General features: G+C 39.0%; 1 pseudogene; it reads left to right on the top strand.

Moving 5' to 3' along the window:
• Positions 1-4,502: 4,502 nt before the first annotated feature.
• Positions 4,503-11,853, top strand: LOC116140322 (annotated as a pseudogene).
• Positions 11,854-19,045: the final 7,192 nt, after the last annotated feature.

Consider the following 19,045-nt stretch of genomic DNA (forward strand, 5'->3'; position numbering starts at 1 on the left):
AACATCAACATCACATAAACTACAAAATTCAAAGTCTAACTTTCATACCTTTTTATTGGGTTCTGCTCACTCAAAACGGATCCATCTGCCCATGGAAGTAGTCGACAGCCTAGCCCTCCCGACAGTCTCTCATTGTTTCGTCATTCAACCCGTTCATCAGGCTGTTGGTCATGTCAAACTCAATAAATTTCAAGGCATATGCCCCACATTCAGCACTACAATAGGAAAAAGACATTAGCATTAGAATAAACTTATAGAACAATTGTATTATGTAAGTTAGTTTTACACAAAATTTATCTTGACTCATTTATTGGGCTGGTGGAACGCTTAATTGGCCACTTTCCGGTTAGTACTTGATCACCCAAGTGCTCAAACATCCCGCTGTCACGCACCAGCCATGGGAACAACCTAGACAGTGGCTCTAACTCCACCTCCAACTGCTTGTCTTGACAAATAGTGGGGTTGTAGTCAAGGATCTTCAGCAACCCCTCCTCTAGATGCGCAACGACTGATATCCAGTGCATCTGTTTGACGAGGATGATGCAGTACACTCTTTTAACAAAGGCCCAACCGTGGCCATATTTGGGCCGATCCCCCCGTATATACTACATAATTCTGTCATCAAAATGAAAATCATCAAGGATGTAGTCCAACTATACTGGGGCCAATCTTTTTCGCTTCGGTCCTTTTGTTGCACCACTAGCAACGACATTTTTAATTAAAGTGCGATATGCCGAAACAAGCGTTTGGCCAAAAGCCACATCGGTGATGGCACAGTCGGGATACAACAGATCACCATCAGTAGTCTGTCGTAGCCTCATCCGTGCCAATATCTCATCGATGTGCTACATCAAATAAAAACAACAAGATAAGTATGGAAAACATAGGCAAAAATAAGGAAAATTAAGCGAAAATAATTCACCGAGTCCTCAAGCCACGTGCCCATCGTCAACAACTTCTCAAACCATTCCCGGAGATAATCCCCTGTCTTACACTTTATATGGCCGTTACTTTCTGATCCATTGTAATAGGCATAGAAGAGTTTTTTCTTTTCCTCTATTGGCCTATACAAATCGACATTTGAGTCCAATTTCCCTTGCCCACTTCCTCCCCCTTCCTCTATTTTTACATCCCCNATTACAGTCAACAACTTCTCAAACCATTCCCGGGGATAATCCCCTGTCTTACATTTTATATGGCCATTTCTTCCTGATCCATTGTAATAGGCATAGAAGAGTTTTTTCTTTTCCTCTATTGGCCTATACAAATCGACATTTGAGTCCAATTTCCATTGACCACTTCCTCCCCCTTCCTCAATTTTTACATCCCCGCTTCCTTCGCCTCCCACCTCGCCCTCCTCCATTATCACTGCCCTACTTCCTCCACCAACCTCCTCAACCTCCTCCATTTTTGGTTCTTCCTCCATTTGTTTCTTAATTTTCTTCTTCTTTACTTGTGTCACTACCATGTAAGGTGATTTCACAAACTTGCTCTTTTGGCTCTCTCTTTTCAAGCCAGTTTGCAGTTCAACCAACTTCCTCCTCCATTGTACCAACTTCCTCCTCCACTGTACCAACTTTCTCTCCCAATGTACCAACTTTCTCTCCTAGCTTATCCACTTTCTCCTCCACCCTTTTCATGCACTCTTCCATCTTGTCAAGCCTTGCATAAACGGTTGTTGTAAAACTCTCAAACAGGCCGTTTATGAGGTCAACAACCTCATTCTCCCGACGCTAATGTCTCGGCAAAGCGGTAATTGTTGTACCGGTTTGTTGAGGCATACGAACCTCTTCCTCCCTCTTCTCCTCCTCATCCTCGAGCCTCCCGCCCATTGGAGCTTCATAATCCTCGGCATCAACGACGTTGTCAAGCAATGGCCCTGCAATTACCATCACATGCGTGATCCCTTTTAGGTCTCGCATCAGGCAGTTTATCTGTTCATCCCTTTCATCCTCCATTGCTTTGAAAGATGTGACATAGTCCTCTTCCGCTTCATCCCTAGTAGTGGTGAGAAAGGGACGGATGACTCCCTGGAACAAGAAACAAAATCAATCAGATTGAAGCAAAATAAAAAAGCAACTGCATATTCAAAAGCTTAATCCTTTAATCTTACCCCGGCCGCTTGAATCTTAATCTCTATTTGGTCGTAATCCAAATGGTTACACTTCCTGACATGCCACCGCAACATCCTAGGAAATTGCTGTTGCACATTCAAATTGTTGCTCCTCCCCCCCACCTTAGCGAAGACAGGGATGACCTCGTACATCCAAGCCTACATTGTAAAAAAACAGTCCATGTCATTATTCAAACACACATATTATAAAAAATATAACAGAGAGCTATTAATATTTACCTGCATTGCCTATGGGAAGCCAAACAAATTATACGTGCTTGGTTTAGCCTTCCCGCCCCATTCGGCATGCTTTAACGCCATGTCTGGTTTTTTCAGGCTCTTGATGGTTCGCTCAAATGATATCCGTCCCCACGGATAAGAATTAAAGAACTCCAAGTCGCTTGCAAACAATAACCAATCTTTCTCAACAGTTTTTGTTGAGTCACCAGCCAATAAGATAGAACATAAAAACAATAGCAAGCACACTTTTACCTTCTCTCCATCATTAACCGAACTGTTTCTAGCCTCTCCTCTAAAACGTGTCCTGTAATAGACTTTGGCCCCTGCAAAACCTTATTAAGAAACCTTATGGCTCCCGGACTCGTCCTTATTGCGTCTGCCTCCGCCTTATTTGGCACTTCCCAGCATCCTAAGCCCGTCACCAAGGCATACTCTATCATCCCAAACCGTAGTGGCTTTCCATCCACCACGAACCACATTTCATTTTTTTTGTTGCATTTTACTAAGTGCAGCAACATGTAATGCACTCCCTGCCCCCAAAATGCCTTTTTCCAATTTGTTCTGATTCTTAAAAACTGACCGAAACAAGTGCGACCGAAATCTCTTTCACCACGCCTCATTCCAGCTAAAATGGCCCTTATTCTGTCAAAAACATCCCAACTCGACCTCACCATCACCCTTTTAGGGAAGTAGGGTACCTTCTCACTTATAGGCTCCAATTCGTAGTCTCTACAATTTACGGTCTGCACAATCTGCACAATCGATATAAACAAAATGTCAGCAACAAAAATAAACCAAAACAACTAATAAAAAAATATCAGCAACAAAAAATTACCACTGTAGTCGCTTAAGCGATTTCGGGTTGCTTAAGAGATCTTGACTCTACCTCGTGCAAGATCACTTAAGTGATCTGAAATCGCTTAAGCGACCAAGAGTAAACTGAGAATCTCTTAAGCGATACAAAAGATCGCTTATTATCTCTGTGATTCTGCCTCGACAAGATCACTTAAGAGTTCTTAAATCGCTTAAGCGACCAAGAGTAAACTGAATCAATCGCTTAAGTGATCTTAGATCTGGGTAGAATCATCTGCCCATATCTAAGATCGCTTATGCGATCCTTTGTATCGCTTAAGCGATCATGAGTGCGATCATGAGTAAAACAGATTAATCGCTTAAGCGATACAAATGATCGCTTAAGCGACAGTACAACCAATATTCCCAAACAACATACCCTTTCTTCACGAGCCTCCTCCTCGTTGCCTGAATCCTCGGATGACTCCTCCTAGCCTGAATTCTTGCTGGACTCCTCCTTTTGGCGTGAATTCTCGCCTAACTCCTTGTTTCCAGAATCGTTTGCCAGTTTTTCCCTCCGTTCTTGTGCCGCCGGTGTCTCCTCTGCGTGTGGACCACCTTCACTGATTGGATGATCCATCTGAGTAGCCATTGAACTACTTGCGCCACTGGAATCTAGGATTTGAAGTGGCGTTGGGTTTTCCTCCTCATTGTGAGTGTCAGCCATGGTTTTGGATTGAATTTGGTGTCAAAGTTTGCAGTTTCGATCGGAAATGTGGACTGTATCGTCGGAAATCGCACAGATTCTGTTTAGGGTTAAGGAAATTGATTTTAGGGTTCAACAAATCGATCGGAAATCGTGACTATATTACCGAAAATCGCGACTGTATTCGGTTTAGGGTTCAAGAAATTGATTTTAGGGTGCAAATTTGCAGGTGTTCAATCAGAAAAAATCGCGTCTCCCTTTGGTTCAAGAAATCGCTTTTTGCCATAATGAATTTCGATTAAGCGAGGTGAACAGTTAGTAGGGCTTGTTTTGAGAAATTTCAAATTTTAAAAACTTTTATTATTTTTATTTAGACCACATATGTTTTAATCTTTTCATTTTAACCCTTTTGCGTGTTTAATTAATCCTAACCATGCCACGCCATCTTCTGTAAATTAAAAAAAAAAAAAATGAAAAACAGTTTCAAGGACATTTTCTTAAATCGAAACTTGGGATGGCCGGCCAGCTAAATTTTCTCCAAAAATTGTCATTGTCTTTCCCCGAACAAAAATCTTCCTTCAGACGATAGCTACTCTATCTATAAACCAACAATCTCGAATCCATTAAAACCTTCCACACTCTCTCTCTTCAATGGCACAAAATCTACCGCTGCCTCTCCTCCTCCCAAACCCACCGTCCATAAAGCCTCTCTTTGTTAACCAAAACCAACACAATCCTCAATCGACAATGCCCTTATCACTACATCAACAAACGACTTCACCACCTCCCTCTTTCACTCCTCTTCTACAAGACTTCCTTCACCCACAAATCCCCTCGCATATTTCTTTACAACCCTTTAACTCTCCATCTTCCATACCCAGAAACAAAACCCGAATTAGGAAGTCACGTAACGTTAACCGTGGGAAACCCTAGTCAAGCCACCTCCTCTCCAGTAAAGGTCACCGGATTCTCCAATCTTTAATTGATGAATCTTTTGATGTTAATGTAACGCCCCACTTGAGGTACGTAGTTTAATTGTGTTGTATTACTTGAATGCTTATTGTTTTGTCCTTATTTGAGTTGGTCTGTTGTTGTTACAGTTTGGTTGGTCCTTGGTTGAATTGATATTGTGAGTTGGTTGAGTGGTTGCCCTGAAATTTGTAAAGACTTGGTGAATTTTTGTGTTATAGACTTCACCTGGGAGAAGAAGAAGCTTCGCTGTGGCGATGAAGTCTTGCAACCTACGGTGTAGGTTCTGTAAGTTTTCGCCGGGGTGAAGAAAGATTCTTCGCCGCGGTGAAGGGCTTGACAATTTGTGTAGTGAGTTTCTAGAGAATTCTTCCTTTGGGGCACAATGATCATTCTACCCCTAATTAGCAGGAAAAGTGGGGAGTGAAATACAAAGAAATTGCACAGAGACTCGTTTAAATGGGGGTGCATTTGCAAAGAATTAAAAGGGCAAAGGTGGAATTCCTAAGAAAGAGTAAGGGTAAATTGGGAAAGAAGGTGTAAAATATGAGTAAAGAAGGGTTAAGTCTTAGAAACCCTTTCATTCTTCTTCTTCCACCACCATACTCATTCACCATTTTCTCTCTACTTTCCATCCAATCCTTCAAGGATTTTAAAGGGCTTTTGAGTAGTTTTTGGGTAAAAAGGTGATTTAAGGCATCCTAAGGTAAGGACCTTTATTCTAGATGTGAAATTTAGCTATAAAGGTGTTAAGGTCTTATTGTCTTATTGTTTAAAAGTGTAGAGAAAAGACATCTACCAAAGGAAAAAAGAAGTGCTAGTGGAATCATACCATCACAAGGTAAGTAAATCCAACCCAAACTAAAGTTTAAGAAATCCTTGAGTAGAGATATATGTTTGTTTGTTTGTTGAGAAATTGAGTAGAGATGAGTATTCATGTTGTGGTGTTAGAAATGTTCTCTTTATGGGAAGTGTTAATGTGTGATGAGTTGAGATAAAGTTGGAGGAGATTGAGTATATATTTGGGAGTGTTTTTCTATGATAGGACTTATGTCTATAGAAGGGAATTTCTTCCCATTTTGGATGGGTACAAAGAGAAATAGAACTGTAGTTAGAGAAGGGTTGTTGTATACACATGAGTTGTTTGATGAAATGCCTAAGAGAAGTTTGAGAATGAGTTATGAACCTTAATTCTTGTAACATTGCATACTGGCATTTCCTAAGTGCATTAATGAGTATGAACCATCCTTATGCATTAATTGTGCATTGAGAAGTAGCTTGAGAAAGAGTAGATAATTTCTACACTATGAGTTTTAGCTTGAGAAAGAGTAGAGACCTTTGTGCTTAAACTACTCTAAGAGCTAAAGAACAGAATAGAGTAGGTTGTGTGATGGGGAACCCGTGAGTGATGAGTAAAGTCATGAGAGTGGGTGCTTTGTGATTCCCAGCCATGCCTCTGGTCAGATGAGGCCGTGACCGTCACGAAGAGTGGAACATGAGGTTCCAGCCGTGCCTTCGGTAAGAAGGGGCCAGGACATTCGAGAGATAGAGAGAAAGAATGTACACTCACATGGCCAATGTAACGCCCCACTTGAGGTACATAGTTAAGATTTGATGATTGGCTTGAATGTTTATTGATTTGTCCTCATTGGAGCTTGCATGTTGTCATTTTTGGTTGGTTGGCCCTTAGTTGGATTGATGAGTTGCTTTGGTTGAGTGTTTGCCCTGAAAATTATGAAGAATTGGCGAAATTTTGGGGTTACAGGATTCGCCGGGGCGAAGAAGAAGCTTCGCCGCGGCGAAGAGGTGCTGCTGCCCACGGAGTAGCTGTTGGAGTATTTCGCCGCGGCGATGGGCCGGCTGAAAAATTTGTTAAGTTTTAGATATTTTTTTCCTAAGGGCAATTTGACCATTCTACCCCTAATTAGTAGGAAAAGTGGGGAGTAAAAGGTAAGAAAATTTCATGGAGAATATGTTAGTATGGGGGTGTGATTGTAATGAATCAAAGGATATAGGTGGAATTTTCAAGAAAGAGCAAGGGCATTATGGGAATGAATGAGGATATTTTGAGCTATAAAGGGTTAAAGCTTAGTGAACCCTTCATTCATTCTTCTTTCACCGCCTCCTTCATTCTCCATTCCTCTCAAGTTTTCCTTCAATCTTTCAAGGATTCAAGAAGGCTTTTTGAGTAGTTTGAACTGGGAAGTTAATCTAAAACATCCTAAGATAAGGATTCTTGCTTTAGATGTTAATTTTACCTTTATATGAAGTGAAGTCTTATAGCATGGTTGGTTAAAATTGTAGAGAATAGACAAGTTATCAAAGGTAAAGAGAAGTGCTAGTGGAATCACTCCATCACAAGTAAGTAAAATCCAACTCAAGCTAAAGTTTAAGAAATCATTTGAGTAGAGATTTCTTTATGTTTGTATGTATTAAGCTTGTTGAGAAATTGAGTTGAGATGTTATGAGTATTTATCCATGTTGTGATTGATTACACTTCATTTAAGAGAAGTGTTAAAATGTGATGAGAGGATGGAGTTTGAGATGGAGTTTGGAAGGTTTTGAGTGAACCTTTTTAGAAGTGTTTTTCCTTGATAGGAATTGTAGCTTTGTGAGGGAGTTTTCTCCCATTTTGGATGGTTAGAGAAAGAAATAGAGCTATTGTTATAGTAGAGTTTATATATGCACTTGAGTTGTTTGATGAAATGCCTAAGAGAAGCATGAGAATGAGTTATGAACCTTAATTATTGCAACATTGCATGTTGGCATTTCCTAAGTGCATTAGTGGAGATGAACCGTCCATATGCATTATTTGTGCATTGAGAAGTGACTTAAGAAGAGTAGAAAACTTTGTGTATGCACTTGCTTTACGAGTAGAGAACTTTGTGAATGCAACTACTCTACGGGTAGAGAGAATGAGAAGTGCTAGAGTAGAGAAAGTCATTAGAAATGGGTTGATGCTTTGTGATCGTCACCCAATATTTAGTAGAAATAGGTTGATGCCTTGTGATCATCACCCGATAGTCAGTAGAAACGGGTTGATGCTTTGTGATTGTCACCTGATAGTTATTAGAAACGGGTTGATGCTTTGTGATTGTCACCAGATAGTTATTAGAAAAGGGTTGATGCTTTGTGATCGTCACCCAAAAGTCATGAGAAACGGGTAGGTGCTTTCTGGTCTCCACCCGATAGTTATGAAAATCGGGTAGATGCTTTGTGATCCCCACTCGGTAGTCACTAAGAGCGGGTTGGTGCTGTGTGAACTCCACCCGACAGTCATGAAGAGTGAGATGGTGTTGTGTGAACGCCATCCAGCCGTGCCTCCGGTCAGAAAAGGTCGTGACATACATAAGAGAACTTATAGAGAAGAGTATGAGAAACATAAACAGAAAGAAAACAGAAATGAGAAAAGGACACGAGTAGTGGGAGCTTTGTGATCTTCCAGCCATGCCTTCGGTAAGACGGGGTCGTGACATATTAGTGAGTAAAAGTCACGCAGAGCAGGCTTGAGTTCCCGGTCGTGCCTCCGGTGAGATGAGGCCGTGACATTCAAATGAGAAAGAATAGAGAGAGAAAAGTATAAGTCACGAAAAGTGGAGCGAGTTCCAACCGTGCCTCCGGTAAGATGGGGTCGTGACATTTAAGAAACAATTGATAGAAAAAGAGCTATGTGAAAGAGAAACAGAGAGAACGAGAGAGTATTATAAGGAAAAGAATTAAGAGAAAGAGTTACGGGGATAGATTAGTAGAAGATTTACTTAATGAGCCTTTTTGTGCTCACCCCGTCATTTTCCTTTGTGGTTGCAGGTTCTAGGTAAGGATGCAGTCGGATGGGCGTCGGTAAGCGAAGAGAAATAGTTACACTGTCCACCCTGTTTTTGAGAGCTTTTGTATATATAATACTTTATATTTGTGTAAAGTATATGTATATTTAATAAAAGAAAAATTTGGGCCCCTCTATTTATGTTATAATACATGTATTTTATTATATGCATTTTCTGAGTATATGAGTAGAAAGTAGCTGTTACAGCCAAAGGTTCCGAATCCATGCATAACCGAATCCGATCGGTACAGAAATGAGTAGAAGTCACGTAGAGCAGGAGAGTTCCCGGCCGTGCCTCCGGTAAGATGAGGCCGTGACATTCCCATGAGTAGAATAGGAAAACAGAGAAATAGAAGGAACAGAAAGAGAAAATGAGTAGAGTCACGAAGAGTGGGTTGAGTCCCCAGCCGTGCCTCCGGCAAGATGAGGCTGTGACATACACTAGAGAGTATATAGAAAAGAGTATGAGAAATAGAAACAGAAAGAGAACAGAAATGAGAAGAGAAGAGAGTAAGGAAAGAATTAAGAGAAAGAGTTATGGGGATAGACGAGTAGAGGATTTACTTACTGAGCATTATTTTGCTCACCCCGTTGTTTTTCTATGTTTTTGCAGGTTCTAGATGAGGATGCAGTCGGATGGATGTCGGCAGGTGAGGAAGAGTAGTTACACTGTCCACCACACTTTTGTGAACTTTTGTAAAGGATACTGATTTTTGTAAACGAATATGTATATTAAATAAAAGAAAAATTTGGGCCCAACTATTTTTATTAATGTACTCATATTTTATTATACATATTTTTGTATGAGTATAGTAGTATCAAGCAGTTATTACAGTTAAAGATATTGATAGTGTTTTGTTACAGTTATTTAAGTTTTATCAAGAAAACGCATATGTAAAGATTGATGCTTTGAGTTTTGATATGTTGGGTATTGTTAAGGGTTTAGGGTTTTACAAGAAATATGACTTGGCGTTGAGTGTGTTTGAGTGGTTTAGGAGTCATAAAGATTGTGAATTGGTCTTGAATGGTTCTGTTGTAGCTGTACTTATTAGTATGTTAGGGAAAGAAGGTAAAGTTTGGGCTGCGGCTTTGTTGTTGAATAGTTTGCATAAAGATGGGATTCATATTGACGTTTATGCTTATACGTCATTGATAAGTGCCTATGCTAGCAATGGGAGGTATAGGGAGGCTGTGATGGTTTTCAAGAAGATGGAGGAGGAGGGGTGTAAACCTACTTTGATAACTTACACTATGATTCTGAATGTGTATGGGAAAATGGGTATGCCCTGGAATAAGATTATGACTCTAGTAGAGGGAATGAAGAATGCCAGAGTTGCCTCAGATTCTTATATTTATAATACGCTTATAAGTTGTTGTCGGCGGGGTTCTTTGGACGAAGAAGCAGCTTGGGTTTTTGAGGAAATGAAATTAGCGGGTTTTAGTCCAGATAAGGTTACTTATAATGCCTTGTTGGATGTTTATGGGAAGGCTAGGCGGTTTAAAGAAGCCATGGAGGTATTAAGGGAGATGGAGGTTAATGGTTGTTCACCTAAGGCTGCCAAAAAAAAAAAAAAAAAAAAAAAAAAAAAAAAAAAAAGGGAAAAACTAACCGAACTGAGAAACCGGACCGAAACTGGTCTGAAAAATCGGTTTTTCAAAATTACTGGTTCGGTTTCAGTTTTTAAAATAGAGAAAATCGAAAAACCGGTTCGATTAACGGTTCAACTGTAATTTTGATTCGGTTAACTGAAAACCGATTTTCCTATAATTTTAAAACTACCGACACAGAGAGAGAGAGAGAGAGAGAGAGAGTTAAAAAATAAGAAATTAAAAAAATTAAAAAAACTAAAAAGGAGAAGCTGCACGCCACCTGCTGTGCATTTAATTCCTTGGAACTCTCACCATCTTTAAGTAAAATATAATAACTCCTTTTGACTCCTTACGTTTTCAATACCCCATCACCTCTCTCCCATTATATTTACTACTTCTTCTCCTACAACTTTTCCTAAATCAACTTTCCGCCCCAGTCGTAGCTGCTCGACCATTTTTTTTTTCCCAATCATAATCGACTTTATTCTTTTTCCAAGTCTTCTCTTCCATCTCAATCGACATCAGCCTCCACACCCAATAGCATTCGTTTGATACGGTTAAATTCTTTGATTTATCTCTTCAACTTTCTAAGTTTTGCAGCTTTTTTATTCACCAATCTTCTTATTTTTCTCTCTCTAGAAAGGTCACTTTATACAACAAAGTTTAGATATCATGATTGTATATGAGTTGATAGGGTGGAAGGTGGAGTGTGGGTGGTTTGATGTTGCGAGAAAGTTGGTGACGGTAGTTCGACATCATGAACCCTCAAAATAGTGGGAGAATGGTTATTGTTTTATAAAATTGGTTCATAAACCGGTAACAGGTAACCTAACTGAATTATTGGTTCAGTTCATAATCGGTTTAAGAGATAATTCGGTTTGGTTTCAGTTTGAATTATCTCCTAAACCGAAAAATCGGTTCGGCTCAAAATGTTAGTACTTCGGTCTGGTTAATCGGATTTCCACACCCCTATGTTCACCCAGTATTGTGACTTACACTTCATTGATATCAGCTTATGCCAGAGTTTATTTGTTGGAAGAGGTGATGGAGCTTAAAAACCAGATGGTGGAAATAGGGATTAAGCCTGATGTTTTTACTTACACCACCCCTTTATCGGGGTTTGAGAAAGCTGGGAAGGAGGAGTCCGCAATGAAGTTTTTTGAGGAGATGAGAAGTGTAGGGTGCAAGCCAAATATTTGTACTTTTAATGCTTTGATAAAGATGCATGGAAAGAGCAGAAAGTTTGTGGAGATGATAAAGGTTTTTGATGAGATGAAGACATGCAATTGTAACCCAGACATTGTTACTTGGAACACACTTCTGGCAGTATTTGGGCGGAATGGGATGGACTTGGAACTGGCAAGTTTGTTCAAGGAGATGACGAGGGCAGGGTTCATTATTGAGAGGGACACTTTCAACACCTTAATTTTTGCATATAGTTGTTGTGGTTCTTGTGACCAAGCCATGGCTGTTTATAAGAGAATGCTAGAAGTTGGGGTTAAACCAGATCTTTCTACCGACAATACTGTTTTGGGAGCATTGGCCCAGGGAGGGATGTGGGAACAATCTGAGAAAATAGTTGCTGAAATGAAGAATGGTCAATGTTGTAACACCTACTGAAAACTAGTACAATGCATGCAATTAACAATGGAAAATTGGGCCCAAAACGTTTCTTTTCATTGCAATTCACATGTCTTTTATACACAAAGGTTACCGTTTACAAAAGTGCATTTTAAAAGACAAAATAGGGGAACAGTGTAGCTATTGCTCCTCGCGCGCCGACGCCCCTCCAACCGCATCATCACCTAGAACCTGCATCCACAAAGGAAAATAACGGGGTGAGCACAAATAATGCTCAGTAAGTAAAACTCTCTAACTGTCTGTCCCCGTGTGTGACTCTTAATTCTTTCCTTTTCTAATTCTGTTTCTATTTCTGTTTCTATNGATGGAGCCTTAAACCCTAATTTTTATTTTTTTAAAGAAAGAAAGAAAGAAATAAATATATATTTATATAGAGTTATGCAATTACAACATGTACTACATTGATATTGGGTCGGGAGAGAGCTCTAATACATTGAGTTCAAAGGTTTTATTGATTTTATAATATTATTGGTCAACGGTCACAAGTATAATTTCATAAATAAAGTATGTCAATTGCAACCATATAATCTAAAAAATAAAGTAAACCATTAATAATATTATAATTAAAATAAAATATTCTAATTGCAATGTGATAGGACCCCAACTTACATTTACAAAAGGAATAAAAGGGCCAAGTAGCATGGGGTTGCAAGTGGGAAAGTTGATTGTGTGTGACATTTTTGGGTATAAATATAAGCATATGATTTGTAAAAGGGGAGAACATTTTAGTGGGATTTTAGGAGGTCACTAGCTCCTTGAATTGCTAGGCTATCTTTAAATTCATTGTCATTTACTTTCTTTGCTTTTCAATAGATTGTTATCTTTGTCTTACAATTGCGCAATACAGTATTCAATTCATATAAGTTTATTTCTCTTGTCATTGAATTGTGATCGTGATTTACTGCTCTGTTTGGTTGTGTTAAGTGTCAAGGTTCTCATCACAATGTTATAATCTCAATAATAAAACATTCGGTTCTAATGCAAATGTTCCTCTCTCAGCTTTCCCAATTTTTGTCATCATCCACGTACAGGTTAGACTCTGTTTATTTCATTTTCGTTTCACTTTATTTTATTTTATTATTTTGCTTTTTAACTTTCAGTTTATTCGGTTGTTGGGTTAGATTTGCTTAGAAAGTGGAAAGATCTTAATATTGCTTTTTAAGGGGAAAAAAAAAAAATGGATTTTGTGGACTGCTTAGATCCATAAAAATCTCGATTTTATACGTTGAAAGAATCAAGTGCTTTCCACAAAGAGCTACACTGAAGAAGGCAATAGGACGCTTTTCTTGCATTAAGACAGCCTCGATTCCACTTCCTGAAGCATCACACTCCAATATAAAAGACTTCGAAAAATCTGGCAAGGCAAGCACTAGAGCCATGGTCATTGCATGTTTAAGCTCTTGAAAGGCTGACTCTGCCGACAAAGTCAATGAGAACGCGACCTTCTTGAGCATTTGAGTAAGTGGACCTGCAATTTCACCATAGTTTTGGATAAATTTGCGGTAATACCCGGTCAAACCCCAAAAACCCACGCAAGGCCTTTGGTGTTGATGGCTTTGGCCATTCCTTCATTGCCTCCACCTTTTGAGGATCTACAACAACTCCCGAATGTGGCCCAGATATTGAACCTGTCTTCGACCATATTGGCACTTTAGTTCCTTCACAAAGAGATGGTTAGCACGCAAGATGGACAAGGCAGTGGCAAGATGTGACAAATGCGCATCCCATGTACGGCTATAAATCAAAATTTCATAAAAAAATACCAATATAAACTTACGAGAATGATCCTCAAAAATTTCGTTCATCAATGCTTGAAATGAGGATAGAGCATTGGTTAAGCCAAAAGGCATGACTCAAAATTCATAATGTCCAAAGTGGGTGCGAAAGGCCGTCTTGGGAACATCCTTAGGATTGACACAAATTAGATGATATCTAGATAAGAGATCCAACTTTGAGAAGTATTGCGCCCTATATAGTTCATCCAACAGCTTATCGATAACTAGAACGAGAAATTTGTCTGTAATAGTGATTTGACTAAGAGCACGGTAATCAACACTCATCCGCCATGAGCCATCTCCTTTTTTAACAAGCAAGACTGGGGAAGAGTATGGGCTATTACTCGATCGAATTACTGCAGTCTTCAACATCTTATTAACAAGGCGTTCCTCCGCCTTCTGAAAATGTGGATATCTATATGGATGAACACTGACTGGATTGCGGCCTGAAACCAGAGATATTTTTTGGTCGTGTGTGCGTGAGGGAGGCAATTCCTTTGGTTCTTCAAATATATCCTTGTATTGTTGTAGAAGTTCTAAGAGTTTGGCTTCATGTGGTGTTGTGGGTCCCCCAAAGAAAATAATTGAGAAGCATGCCTTGCTGCTTTTGTCTCAATGCGTGAAGCATCTCAAGCTCCCCAATAACTTTATCTTCTAGTGAGGACAACCAATGTTTTAAAAACCGGTCTTATCAATGACCCGGTCAGATGACTGGGTCTCGGGTTAATTGGTCCAACTGATTCAACTGACAGATCAGACTGATGACATCATTTTCTTGATCTCATCACCCAATCAATGTTTTTTGTCTACTTCTCCTTCTTTATCTCATTAGCTCATGAATCTCTCACCTCTCATATGATCGAAATGTGTCCACCAACAAACAACTTTTTATTTGTTTTTCATTAAATGCAATACAGTACACTCTTCGTCTTTTTCAAGGACATTTAATATTTGATTTTTATTTTAAATGAAAGCTCATTAAATGCTATATAAGTCCACCTTCTTTATTTATTAATTAAATAATTTATTTTCAATCTCTTCTACCTTAAGATTGCAAGAAGGAAAAAGAGTAGAGTAGAGTAGAGAGAGAAAGCTTCAACAACTTCTTTCTCCAACTCTCTTTGTTGTTCTTTACTCTTTCATTTCTTCTGTTTTAATTATTAAAGCTCTTCCGATTCTTCAGCTTTCCTTTAATCAAAAGGTGCATGCCTTCTACACCAAAACACCCAAACACATTCACTCTTCCTTTTTGACAAAATCCTCATTTTCTTCTCTCTTATTAGCTGTGTGCTGCCACTGTTATATGCACCTCCACCATTCTCCACCACCATTGTGTAACGCCCATATTGAGGTACGTAACTTAACTTATGCCCTTATGCCGTTAGTTGAATTTTGTTAAAGTTATTTTGGGAAAAATGTTAAGAAAATCTCTTAAACTTTCATTAGGGGTAAAATGATATTTTCACTCAAAATTAGTTGAAAAATTGGGGAGTGAAAAGAAATCGAATTTCATGGAGAATGCAATAAAAATGAGGGCAGTATTGTAATTGACTAAGGGACATGGATGGAATTTCATAGAAAGTGCAAGGGTAAAATGGGAAACTACATATATATTATTATGTAATAAGAGTTCAAGAGGAGAAACCCTAGTCACTCTATCCCTCCATTCATGCCATTCTCTACTCAAATTCTCTCAAATTTCTTCACTAGATTTCCAAGAAAATTCATAGATTTTCGGTATTTTTGAGTGGATTTTCAATCCTAAGCATCCAAAGGTAAGATTCTAGCATCAAGATGTGAGATTAAATTTTAAAGTTTTGAATTCTTATGGTTTNAAAAAAAAAAAAAAAAAAAAAAACAAAGAACACAAAAAGAAAGAATATAATAGAAAGAAAGAAAGAATAGAACACAGAAAAGAAATTGCATTCTTTATGCATTAATGCATATGCATCATGATATTCATATTATTCAGAATTAGTTTCTCTAATTGTGCTTACATGTTAGTAAGTGAGAAAAAGAATAGAGAAAGAACAGAAAAGGAATAGAGAAAGAACAGAGAGATAGAACAGAAAAAGAATAGAGAAAGAACAAAGAGAAAGAATAGAAAAGAACAGAGAAGAAGAGAGAAGTGTGAGGTAAGGAAAGAATTCAGAATATGAGCAACGGAGATAGAAAGGTAGCATAGCGGGTTTACTTACTGAGCCATTAGTGCTCACGCCGTTGTTTTCAATGTTTTTTGCAGGTAGTAGATGAGATGTGATTGCTTGGAATGTCAAGATGCGGAAGGGTCAAGCAACACTGTTGAGCTTCTTGAGAAATTTATTTACACTATATATAGTTTTGTATATATAAAGAAAATTTGGGCCCATTATTTTATACTCATCTACATGTATATTTTCGTAATATATATATTTAGTTAATTTTACTATTTATTTTATGAGTATACTAGCTAGAGAGAGAGTCATTATACATTGCCACTACAACAGCAACGACCTAGGGTTTCAATTGCTCTCACTTGTTTTTTCTCCTCTTCTTCGAGTTGGATTCTCTCTTCTTCTAGTGGCTTCGTTGATTAGGATTATTTTTTTGGGTTGATTAGCCTTATGTCTTTAATTGAAAATTGTAAAAGGGATTTGAATCTTAGAACTTAGGAATTTAAGTTGACAAAACCGGTTGGACCGCTGGGTCGATACAGTAACACTAGTCCAACCGCGAGTCAAAACGGATTAATTCTCATTCCCAGTTTTCTACCCTGGCCAGCCTGGCTAAGCCACTGATTCTCGATCGAACCTGTAAAACCGGCCAGGCCAGGCAGGGTTTTAAATCCTTGAGGACAACCCTATTTTCAATTTAGAGAAATCCTACCTGGTGGGCCCCAAGGTGCTTAACCATTGGGTGCCTAAGATAATAACCCTCCAAAGGGAGTAAGTAAAAATCAACTTTTAAGTGAAAATACTTGAAGAGATAAAGGTACATTACTACACCTGCCAAGGCTTGCAAATTTCTTTCCACTTACAACATTGACTTCAAATGTACGACCTTTTATAGGTTGGAGGCCCACTTTGCAAACATCTCACTCACAAAGTTGTGAGTGCTTCCAGAATCAACAAACACCACAACTAGAGCTATTTTGAGAGTCTCTTTTAGTCTCACGGTCTTTGATGTGAGGGTCCTAGAGATGGCGTGGAGAGAAATTTCAGAAGTAACCTCAAAGACCAATTATGTAGGCTTTTCTTCTTCAGGATCAGAGGGGGTCTTCTTCTCTTATATTTTCCATCTAGATAGTCTCAATTACAAACAGCTTCTAGCACCTGTGACTCAAAGTAAATTTTTCATTGCAACGAAAACATAGGCCCTTGTTTCTTCTTTCTTGCAACTCTTTTGGTGTCATGCATTTAATAGACATAGAGGAGCAGTCATTAAGTATTGCTGGGCTGGAAGTTCCCTTGTGCACTTCTGTTGTTGTTGTTAAAGTAGGTGTCCTAGAGCTAATCAATTATTGTAAAATTGACTCTGTAATAAATTTTTATTTATCAATAAAAGGCATATTCTCCTATATCGTGTATATAATGATATGTGTCCTCATGATGGTAGAACCGTGACGAGGGTATCAAGTATTTTAAATCTTGATAGTGAGAACCCTATGATCACATATGGTTGCCATTCTAGAAACGTCCGTAGCCCTAGTATTATTCTGAGCAAGGACACAGATAATACGGTAAGACTATCATAGTGTTGAACGACCCTGTCAAAAGACAGTGACTGATCTCACTTGTCAAGGTTGTTTGCCGACAACCTGGTGCAACGCATGGGTGCTTGCTAGAGGCATGCGTGTCCTGCCTCTCTCTCTCTTAAATCTCAATGTATTTCTTCTCCTCATCTCACTCCCCTTGTATGTAATGCGAGGCTTCTATTTTATTAATGTAAATTAGAATAGGTTTTTTATTATAAAATTATTTGTAATGATCGTNTCGCGTCCTGTGATAAACGTCTTCCCCCCTAAACCTTTTTAGCCAAGATATCGGTTGCCCTACTCTTCTTTATTCTCTCTTGCTCTTCCGCATTTGAAAATGCCCCACATCTTAAGCCTATCATCAGGGCATATTTCATCATCCCAAAACGTAGTGGCTTCCCATCTACCACAAACCACATTTCATTTTTTTTTTTTTTTTTTGGCTTTTAACTGAGTACAGCAACATATAATGCACTCCTTGCCCCCAGAATGTCTTTTCCAATTTTCTCCGATGTTCACAAAATGACTGAAACAACTCTCTTTGAATCGGTCAATACCCTTCTTCTGTTCTTGTAAAATCTCCCTTATTCTCGTAAAAACTTGCCAACTTGACCTAACTGTCACTCGTACGGGGAAGTATGATACCTTATCGCTTACAACCTCCAACTTATAGTCTTTATAGTTTACGCTTCGAAAAGTCTGCACAATCGATATAAAGTAAATATCAGTAAAAAAAAACAACCAATAGGTTGCCAATTTGGGGGATGTGGGCTTCGAGGGCATCATGGAGTGGGTGTTTTTACCGGGGAAGCCAATGCAAGTTCTATAGAGGCTGTTGTGGCAGGTTCTATGAAGTTGGAGGGTTGAGGATGGTAGGAGGTGGCAGAATAGGGGGGGTTGGAGGGTTGCCCTGCATATTGTAGCACTACAATATGCAGGGCAGCCCTCCAGCTCCCCCTATTCCACTACCTCTTGCCATCCCCAACCCTCCAACCTCCCACAAACAACCTCCATATGGTCTCTCTTGCCTTCCCCCATCCTTTGGAACCCAAACAAAGCCATTCCCCCAATGCACAAAACCCCACAACCGCCATAACAATAAAACCAACTACATATCCCCCAAATTCATATAAATTAATCAAATTTCTCATCAAATTAAAAAAAAAAGGGTAAAAAACATACCATTTCTTCACCGGCGTCCTCCTCCTCGCTTGAATTCTCGCTGGTATCCTCCTTTTTAGAACCGTTTTCTGATTCTTCTCTTTGTTCTTGTGCTGCTGTTGTCTCCTCTGCCTCTAGACCACCTTCACTCATCGGATGATCCACTGGAGCATCTTCTTCGATAGCCTTTGAACTGCCGCCGCCGCCAGAGTCTAGGATTTGGAGTGGGGTTAGGTTTTCCTCCTCTTTGTGAATATCAGCCATGATTTTGTGTAAGGAAGCTTTATGATTGAATATTTGCCGAAATAGGGCACTTTCGTCATCGAAAATGGTAGAGAAATCACATGTGTTCGTTGGTCGTTTTTTGGGTATTTGGCTTGATTAAACGATTTTGAAGGGTGGGGATCGTTTTTAATTTTCAAAATTTAAACAAACTTTCATTAATTATAATATTATTCACATATATTTAAATCTTTTCAGTTTAACCTATTTTACATATTTA

Source organism: Pistacia vera, unplaced genomic scaffold, assembly GCF_008641045.1.
Source record: "Pistacia vera cultivar Batoury unplaced genomic scaffold, PisVer_v2 Contig37, whole genome shotgun sequence".
Classification (NCBI taxonomy): domain Eukaryota; kingdom Viridiplantae; phylum Streptophyta; class Magnoliopsida; order Sapindales; family Anacardiaceae; genus Pistacia; species Pistacia vera.